General features: G+C 41.1%; 1 non-coding gene across 1 annotated transcript; it reads right to left on the reverse strand.

Moving 5' to 3' along the window:
• Window positions 1-7,710: 7,710 nt before the first annotated feature.
• Window positions 7,711-7,782, reverse strand: TRNAA-CGC. Its single transcript has one exon. It is a non-coding gene; the product is annotated as a tRNA-Ala (tRNA).
• Between the last annotated feature and the right edge of the window lie 471 nt (window positions 7,783-8,253).

Below are 8,253 nucleotides of genomic sequence, written 5' to 3' on the forward strand. Positions count from 1 at the left end.
ACAATATACAGCCTTGACGTACTCCTTTTCCTATTTGGAACCAGTCTGTTGTTCCATGTCCAGTTCTAACTGTTGCTTCCTGACATGCATACAAATTTCTCAAGAGGCAGGTCAGGTGGTCTGGTATTCCCATCTCTTTCAGAATTTTCCACAGTTTTATTGTGATCCACGCAGTCAAAGGCTTTGGCATAGTCAGTAAAGCAGAAATAGATGTTTTTCTGAAACTCTCTTGCTTTTTCCATGATCCAGCGGATGTTGGCAACTTGATCTCTAGTTCCTCTGCCTTTTCTAAAACCAGCTTGAATATCTGGTAGTTCACGGTTCATGTATTGCTGAAGCCTGGCTTGGAGAATTTTGAGCATTACTTTACTAGCACGTGAGATGAGTGCAGTTGTGCGGTAGTTTGAGCATTCTTTGGCATTGGAATGAAAACTGACCTTTTCCAGTCCCATGGCCACTGCTGAGTTTTCCAAATTTGCTGGCATATTGAGTGTAGCACTTTCACAGCATCATCTTTCAGGTTTGAAATAGCTCTACTGGAATTCCATCACCTCCACTAGCATTGTTCATAGTGATGCTTTCTAAGGCCCACTTGACTTCACATTCCAGGATGTCTGGCTCTAGATAAGTGACCACACCATCGTGATTATCTGGGTCATGAAGATCTTTTTTGTACAGTCATCTGTGTATTCTTGCCACCTCTTCTTAATATCTTCTGCTTCTGTTAGGTCCAAACCATTTCTGTCCTTTATCGAGCCCATCTTTGCATGAAATGTTCCCTTGGTATCTCTAATTTTCTTGAAGAGATTTCTAGTCTTTCCCATTCTGTTCTTTTCCTCTGGGCTATGGTTTTTCCTGTGGTCATGTATGGATGTGAGAGTTGGACTGTGAAGAAGGCTGAGCGCCGAAGAATTGATGCTTTTGAAGTGTGGTGTTGGAGAAGACTCTTGAGAGTCCCTTGGACTGCAAGGAGATCCAACCAGTCCATTCTGAAGGAGATCAGCCCTGGGATTTCTTTGGAAGGAATGATGCTAAAGCTGAAACTCCAGTATTTTGGCCACCTCCTGCAAAGAGTCTTTTCATTGGAAAAGACTCTGATGCTGGGAGGGATTGGGGGCAGGAAGAGAAGGGGACAACAGCGGATGAGATGACTGGATGGCATCACTGTCTCGATGGACGTGAGTCTGAGTGAACTCCGGGAGTTGGTGATGGACAGGGAGGCCTGGCGTGCTGCAATTCATCGGGTCACAAAGAGTTGGACACAACTGAGCAACTGAACTGAACTGAATGATAAGAGAGACAAAGTACACAATAAATTTAATGCACTTGAATTCTAAAACCAACTCCCTCCGCCTCGGTCCATGAAAAAATTGTCTTTCAAGAAATCCAAACCTGGTGCCCAAAAGTTTGGAGGTCACCATTTTAAACAGTTGTTTAAACTCTCTACCTTGCAAATAGATTGCTATGAATATGCTCAATTGGCTATGAATCATGAACTACTAGTGATACTCATTTCTATGTCCTACTTAGATTATGTACTTTGTAAGGACCATAAATGCACCATGGGGTGTTTATTCTGTATTGGGTAAGAATATCTAGTCACTCTTCTATAATTTTGACTTACATGTGAAGTATTTATATTACATATAAAGTAACATAAAATGTATGACATTTTAAATTTTTTTCAACTAAGTATAAATTTGAGAAAAAAGTAATCACTCAATATGTAATTTACATCTCACTTTTTTTTTTTTTTTGCTCTTAGGTAAAGTAAATACATAAAATATAACAGTCTGTGTGTGTGTGTGTGTGCATGCACGTGTGGTCAGTCATGTCTAAGACACATTGTGAGCCACAGCCCTCCGGGCTCCTCTGTCTGTGGAATTTTCCAGGCAAGAATACTGGACTGAGAAATGACATCATTTCTTCTCTAGGTGATCTTCCTGACCTAAGGATCAAACCCACACATCTTGTGTCTCCTGCATTGGTAGGGGAGTCTTTACCACTGTGCCACTTGAGAAATCTGTAACAGTCTACAAATGTGCAAATACATCCTCAACTATTTTGGAAGAAAAAAAATGAAAGCTAAACTCAGGACATCAATCTGAGCAAATCGGGAAGAAAAAGCCACCACAAGTTACAGAAATAAGAATGTTTATATACAAGGACCAGAGACTCAGGGAAATGTAAGTGGAGTCATGTCTGGAAGAGCTGCAAAGTGAAAACGTGTGGAGGAGCCCCTGAATCACTGGCGAGTGGGCTGGCAGTCCGGGCCATCACACAGCACTGGGCTCCCACAGCACCTGGGTTAGTGGGTATTCTCCTTTGCAAACACCTTGGGTCTGAGTACCAACGTGCTTTGTGTTTGACTTACTGATAAAGAGACAGATTATTAACTAGAGCCCAGATTTTAGCGGTTCTATAAAAGGAGAGGAATTAAATTAAGGTGAAGATAAGCAGATTGGGCCCAGAATAGTTCCCCCCGCCCCTACCAGGTATTTGAAGTGAGTGGAAAAATCCTCTTCTCACAGTGACGACCTGACCTACTTCCTCACTCATCGCGGCTGTCTGGGCGTCATTCACAGGAGTGCTCAGATCAGAGCTGGGGCTCAGCTGAATTACCATTCCAGGGATGCAATTTCCAGGAGATTTGTCTCTTTTTCTGAAGCTTACCTCTCTGGACATTGTAATAGACAATAATTTGCAGTTTTCTAAAGGGTGCTTAAGGGTGACGGTTTCATGTCATTATTCAAGACAGACATTTCTGTCAGTGTGTTTCAGCAATTACAGAATACATTCAAGGGTTTTGCCATTAAAGTTAAAACAACAGGAGATCCAAATCACCATAAGCATCTGTTTTTCTCCTCTAGTGATCAATACTTGTCGCTGTTTAATCGTTAAATCGTGTCCCGTCTCTTTTGCGACCCCATGGACTGTAGCCTGCCAGGCTCCTTTCTCCATAGGGTTTCCCAGGCAAGTTTATTGGAGTGGGTTGCTGTTTCTTTCTCCTGAGGATCTTCCCAACCCAGGAATCAAGCTTGTATCTCCTGCAGTGCAGTCAGATTCTTTACCACTGAGACACCTGGGAAGACCAGTGGCTAATATTAGAAATTCTTAATTCAACAATAGATTTGTGAGTGTATAAGACATGTGATGTGTTGTCACAATTGTCCAGTATAGCTTGAGTGTGATCCCAGCATAAAAAAATATTAGAGGAAGAAAACTTTGAATTAAAAAAAAAGACATAGCCCTCATGAATACATATCTGTGTATATAGAGTGGAAACAGTGACAAAATTGACTTTGGGGGGCCCTAAAATTACTGCAGATGGTGACTGCAGTCATGAAATTAAAAGATGCTTGCAGCTTGGAAGAAAAATTATGACCAACCTAGACAGCATATTTGGAGAAGTCAATGGCACCCCACTCCAGTACTCTTGCCTGGAAAATCCTATAGACAGAGGAGCCTGGTAGGCTGCAGTCCATGAGGTCGCTGAGTCAGACATGACTGAGCAACTTCCCTTTCACTTTTCACTTTCATGCATTGGAGAAGGAAATGGCAACCCACTCCAGTGTTCTTTCCTGGAGAATCCCAGGGATGGGGGAGCCTTGTGGGCTGCCATCTATGGGGTCACACAGAGTCGGATACGACTGATGCAACTTAGCAGTAGCAGTAACAGCAGACAGCATATTAAAAAGCAGAGACATTCCTTTGCCAACAAAGGTCCATCTAGTCAAAGCTATGGTTTTTCCAGTAGTCATGTATGGATGTGAGAGTTGGACTGTAAAGAAAGCTGAGTGCAGAAGAACTGATGCTTTTGAACTGTGGTGTTGGAGAAGACTCTTGAGCATCCCTTGGACAGCAAGGAGATCCAGCCAGTCCATCCTAAAGGAAATCAGTCCTGAATATTCATTGGAAAGACTGATGCTGAAGCTGAAACTCCAATAATTTGGCCACCTGATGTGAAGAACTGACTCATTTGAAAAGACCCTGATTCTGGGAAGGATTGAGGGCAGGAGGAGAAGGGGATGACAGAGGATGAGACGGTTGGATGACATCACTGACTCAATGGACATGAGTTTGAGTAAGCTCCAGGAGTTGGTGATGGATGGGGAAACCTGGCATGCTGCAGATATTGCATATACTTTTGGCCAATTCAAACACTCCCCAATTCATACCTTTGAATCACAGGTGCCCCCGACTCTAGCACTAAACATCTGCAATAACAAAAAAAAATAGAACAAATAACTAATAATAATAATAACAAAACCCCAGGTGCCTCATAACCCCTCATGATAACCACCATAGATGAAAACATACTCTCATCATATAAACTTTATTTTTGTCACATTTTAATTATTCATATGCTATGAGGTCATGGAAAACATGAAGAAATCTGATAAATAAATAAAACAGGACAGTTTGAAAAGATATGTACTGCATGATGTACACGAGGACTTTATTACCATCTCAATTTTTCTATAAATGTAAAATGGTTTATAAAAAGCGTGCAGATGAGGACGAGATGATCTCTGTTCTCTGGGAGCTCACAGTCGAAAGAGGAGACACATGGCCAAGGAACTGCAGTCAGGTGTGATAAGTTTTGTAATAAAAAGAAGCATGGGGTATACAAGAGTTCAATGGAGATGCATAGAATAATAGCCTGCAGACCTGAAGAAGCTTGGAGGAGAGAATGATTCCAAAATAAATGTTAGAGAATCAAGGAAAAGAGGAAATGAAAAAATGCAAAAAAACACGGAGTCTAACCTTAAATAGTTAGCTTCCTTGATCGCCAGTCTCAAGAGCAAATTCCCTAGACGTTTGCGGTCATCCCAACTCTGATTGAAAGTTTCCTTCCGTGCTTTAGCTCCTGCTCTCTGACTCTGTGTCACTATTAACTCTCCGCTCCCATCCAGTGCGGGTACACCTATCTCTGCAGCCAGTCTCGCACTGCCTGGCCTCTGCCTCATGTCTTGTCCCTTTAGGGATGGTGAGCATATTTTTGCCTCCTTCAACGGCTCTGCAACCTGTCTCCCTAACCTTGGAAAACTCTCAAGCCTTTTCAGAAGTTTCCAACCTTTTCCAAACTCAAAACACTTTTACCACACTCTGAATTCCATTTGAATCCTTCTTCAATCATTTTCCTTAAAATATTTCATTTTGGGATTATTTGCATTTTCATGTAGTTATATATTTTTCAACAGTTATAGTTCAGCATTTGGGGAATTCTTGAAATTCTTTGTTTTAGAATTATAAGGCTTCATGGATGCCATCTTTGTATCATTTAAGAGAAGGACACAATAGGAACTCACATTTATTGATTGCCAATGTATCAGGAACTCCGCAAGGCATGTAAAATATGTTAACCTTTCAAATCCCCCCAAATGCAATTTTCTGTGAAATATAGCTATTGAGGGGTGCTGATAGGCTACAGTCCATGGGGTCACAACGAGTCGGACACGACTGAAGCAATTTATCAGGCAAGCACACAGCTGTCCAACCTTACCAGACACATAGTCAGGATCCTGAGTGTGCACTCCAACTAGCAACAAAGCCCAGACTACCTCTGCTCTGGCTTCTACTACCTCCTATGTGCAAGCGTGGGAATGGAAACCCATACAAACGAATGTATTTCACAACAGTATAAAGCTGTTTAGCCTCAAAGCCAGACTGCTTCTCCCTTCTGTTACTGGCCACACTCCTTGCTAGACATATCACCGGAGGCAATTTTTCAGTGCCCTGGTTCACCAGTTTCCTCAACTTTAAAATAGGGCTTAAAATAGCACCCATCTCCTAAGGACGCTCTACAGAATGAATGAGATGCTGGGAGTGAAGCCAGACGCGTAGCAAACTCTGTTGCCGTCATTGTTATCAGTGTGCCAGATGTCACGCTCTTTCCTTTTTTCGTGTCTGTTCTTTCTGTGGCATAGAAAACATTCAGTAGCTATTATTTGTTTTATGGTTTCAGCTTTTACTTCTGTGACAGTCCTCTCATTTTCCAGAATACGAAAAAAAAAAGGAATCGCATTTGACTCCAACTCAAGAGCTTGACAGTTCAGTCACACCTAAGAGCTGAGAGAAAGAGAAGAATGTAGTTAAGGCTGTCAGGAAAATACGGGGATTGTCACAGCTCGGACAGGTAGTGACAGGGGCAGAGTCGGTGCCCGTAACATTTCTCCCCTTTCCAAACATCTCAGGGCACTAAGGAAAGGAACCCTGACATTGAGAGCATGCTGAGAAGAGATACGATTTCAAAGGAAGCAATAAAATGTGTAATAGATGTTCATAATTAGAGAGACTGCTTGCTTCTTGTCTCAGGTTTAATAGCTTCTCAAAGACTGTGAATAAGTTAAGGGAGTTTTTAATATTCCTCTGAAATATGAACCCATGTACTACCTTGGGTTACATAATTAAAAATGTCTTTGATCTGACGGGCTTAGATTTATCCTAGCAAATTATGCGATGAACAGCTCATCTTGAGGATTTATTCATCATGCAAACAAGTGAAGGCCATCAGTGCCAACTTTTGGGTGAGGTTCAGCACAGAGGGGAAACTGAAGCTTCATTCATTTCAAATATTGTCAAGTGTTATCCAAGAGGAAAGGCTGATTGGCATCCCAAGGGTAATCTTAATTCTGTTCACATGAGACCCATAAATACAACTCAATAGATGACAGAGTAAAAAACCATAGCCAAAGACTCAAAGACCCATAATGCAGGAAGGGAGGACTTGCCAGCGACATCACTTGACTTTGTCATTGCATCATGCTAATCTGAATCCATGTCACTATTGTTTCCCCCCAAAAAAGATGGAATACTCTTCAAAATAGAATAATACTTCGTAGCAGAGTGGACAATAAACGCATGCATCTGTGTGATCATCAGTGATGACCTCTGTGGTGTGCAGAAAGTGGACCACCTTCAGTTCCAGGTCCTAGCAATGCCCAGGGTCAAGAGGTTTCACTTGTGTGGGTGAGGAGAACCCAAAACTTATCCTGAGATTGGAGTCAACTTCCTCTCCACCGAAGATATACAGGAGCTTTTTAAAAAAAGCTTTTATTCTATATGCCCTTGTATATGGTGATCAAAATTGAGATAGCTATCAAAGGCTTGATCTCAATGAATCCACTGTAATTCCATGAATTATACTACAGTTAAATCATGTAATCATCTAGGATAATAAAGCAATAATAAAATAAGATAGTCCTGGCACAGTTAGCTTATATAACTTTGCTGCAAACACTAACATAATATTATAGTGGCAAAGAATCAGTCATGACTGAGTGACAGAGCATGCATGCATTACAGGTGCAGATACTTTAGAAATAAGGACTGTTATAAATATCTTTGTTGTACTTTTTATTCTTTAAGTGAGTCATGCCCATAGCATAGCAGGCAAGTTTCTGTCTGACCATTTATATGGGTTTATTAAAAGAAGGTGGATGTTAACAGAAATGTATATGAATCAAATAGAGTGATAAAGATTTGTTGGAAAGGCTATATTTTTATTTTGTATTAATAAAAACTATGTTATTAATACTGAAAGAAGATACTATCACATCATTAGCATTACACATAGTTCATTGAAAATGGTTGGGTGGTACCTGTAATTTATATTAATATGTAACACTGGTGACGTGTCCTCCTGTGAAGTCATGCTGTCTTAAAAATGAAACTAAAAAACAAATCAGCACCATTAGTTGAAGGACATGGAGATGCCAGGGATTGAACCTGGGACCTCATGCATGCGAAGCATATGCTCTACCACTGAGCTACATCCCCAGCCCTGGAAGGAGGCTGCCAGGCTGATAAATCAGTGCACTGATTTCTCTTAGACAATCTCTCCAGGGAACAAAAAAGCCCTGGATTCTCAAAGTTTCAAATTCCCATCACAGAGCATTCTGAAGCCTTCCTGGGGGACCTATAAATTTTGTACCTTCAGTGTGGAATGTCCTGATACTTTATGGCTCACCACCATGCTAGTTTCCCCAGCCTTATTTATAGGGATGATGAAACACCATGTCCCTTCAAAATTTATCTTATATATACACTTTCCTACTCACAGATGCAAGAAAATATTTTAGTTATATTCCATAATTTCCCCATTACTTTTATTGCTGTTGTTGTTTAGTTGCTCAGTTGAGTCTGACTTTTTGCAACCCCATGGACTGAAGCTCACCAGGGTTCTATGTCCATGGGGTTTCCCAAGCTACAATACTGGAGTAACTGGTCATTTCTTTCTCCAAGGGATTT

Source organism: Oryx dammah, unplaced genomic scaffold (genome assembly GCF_014754425.2).
Source record: "Oryx dammah isolate SB20612 unplaced genomic scaffold, SCBI_Odam_1.1 HiC_scaffold_22, whole genome shotgun sequence".
Lineage (NCBI taxonomy): Eukaryota > Metazoa > Chordata > Mammalia > Artiodactyla > Bovidae > Oryx > Oryx dammah.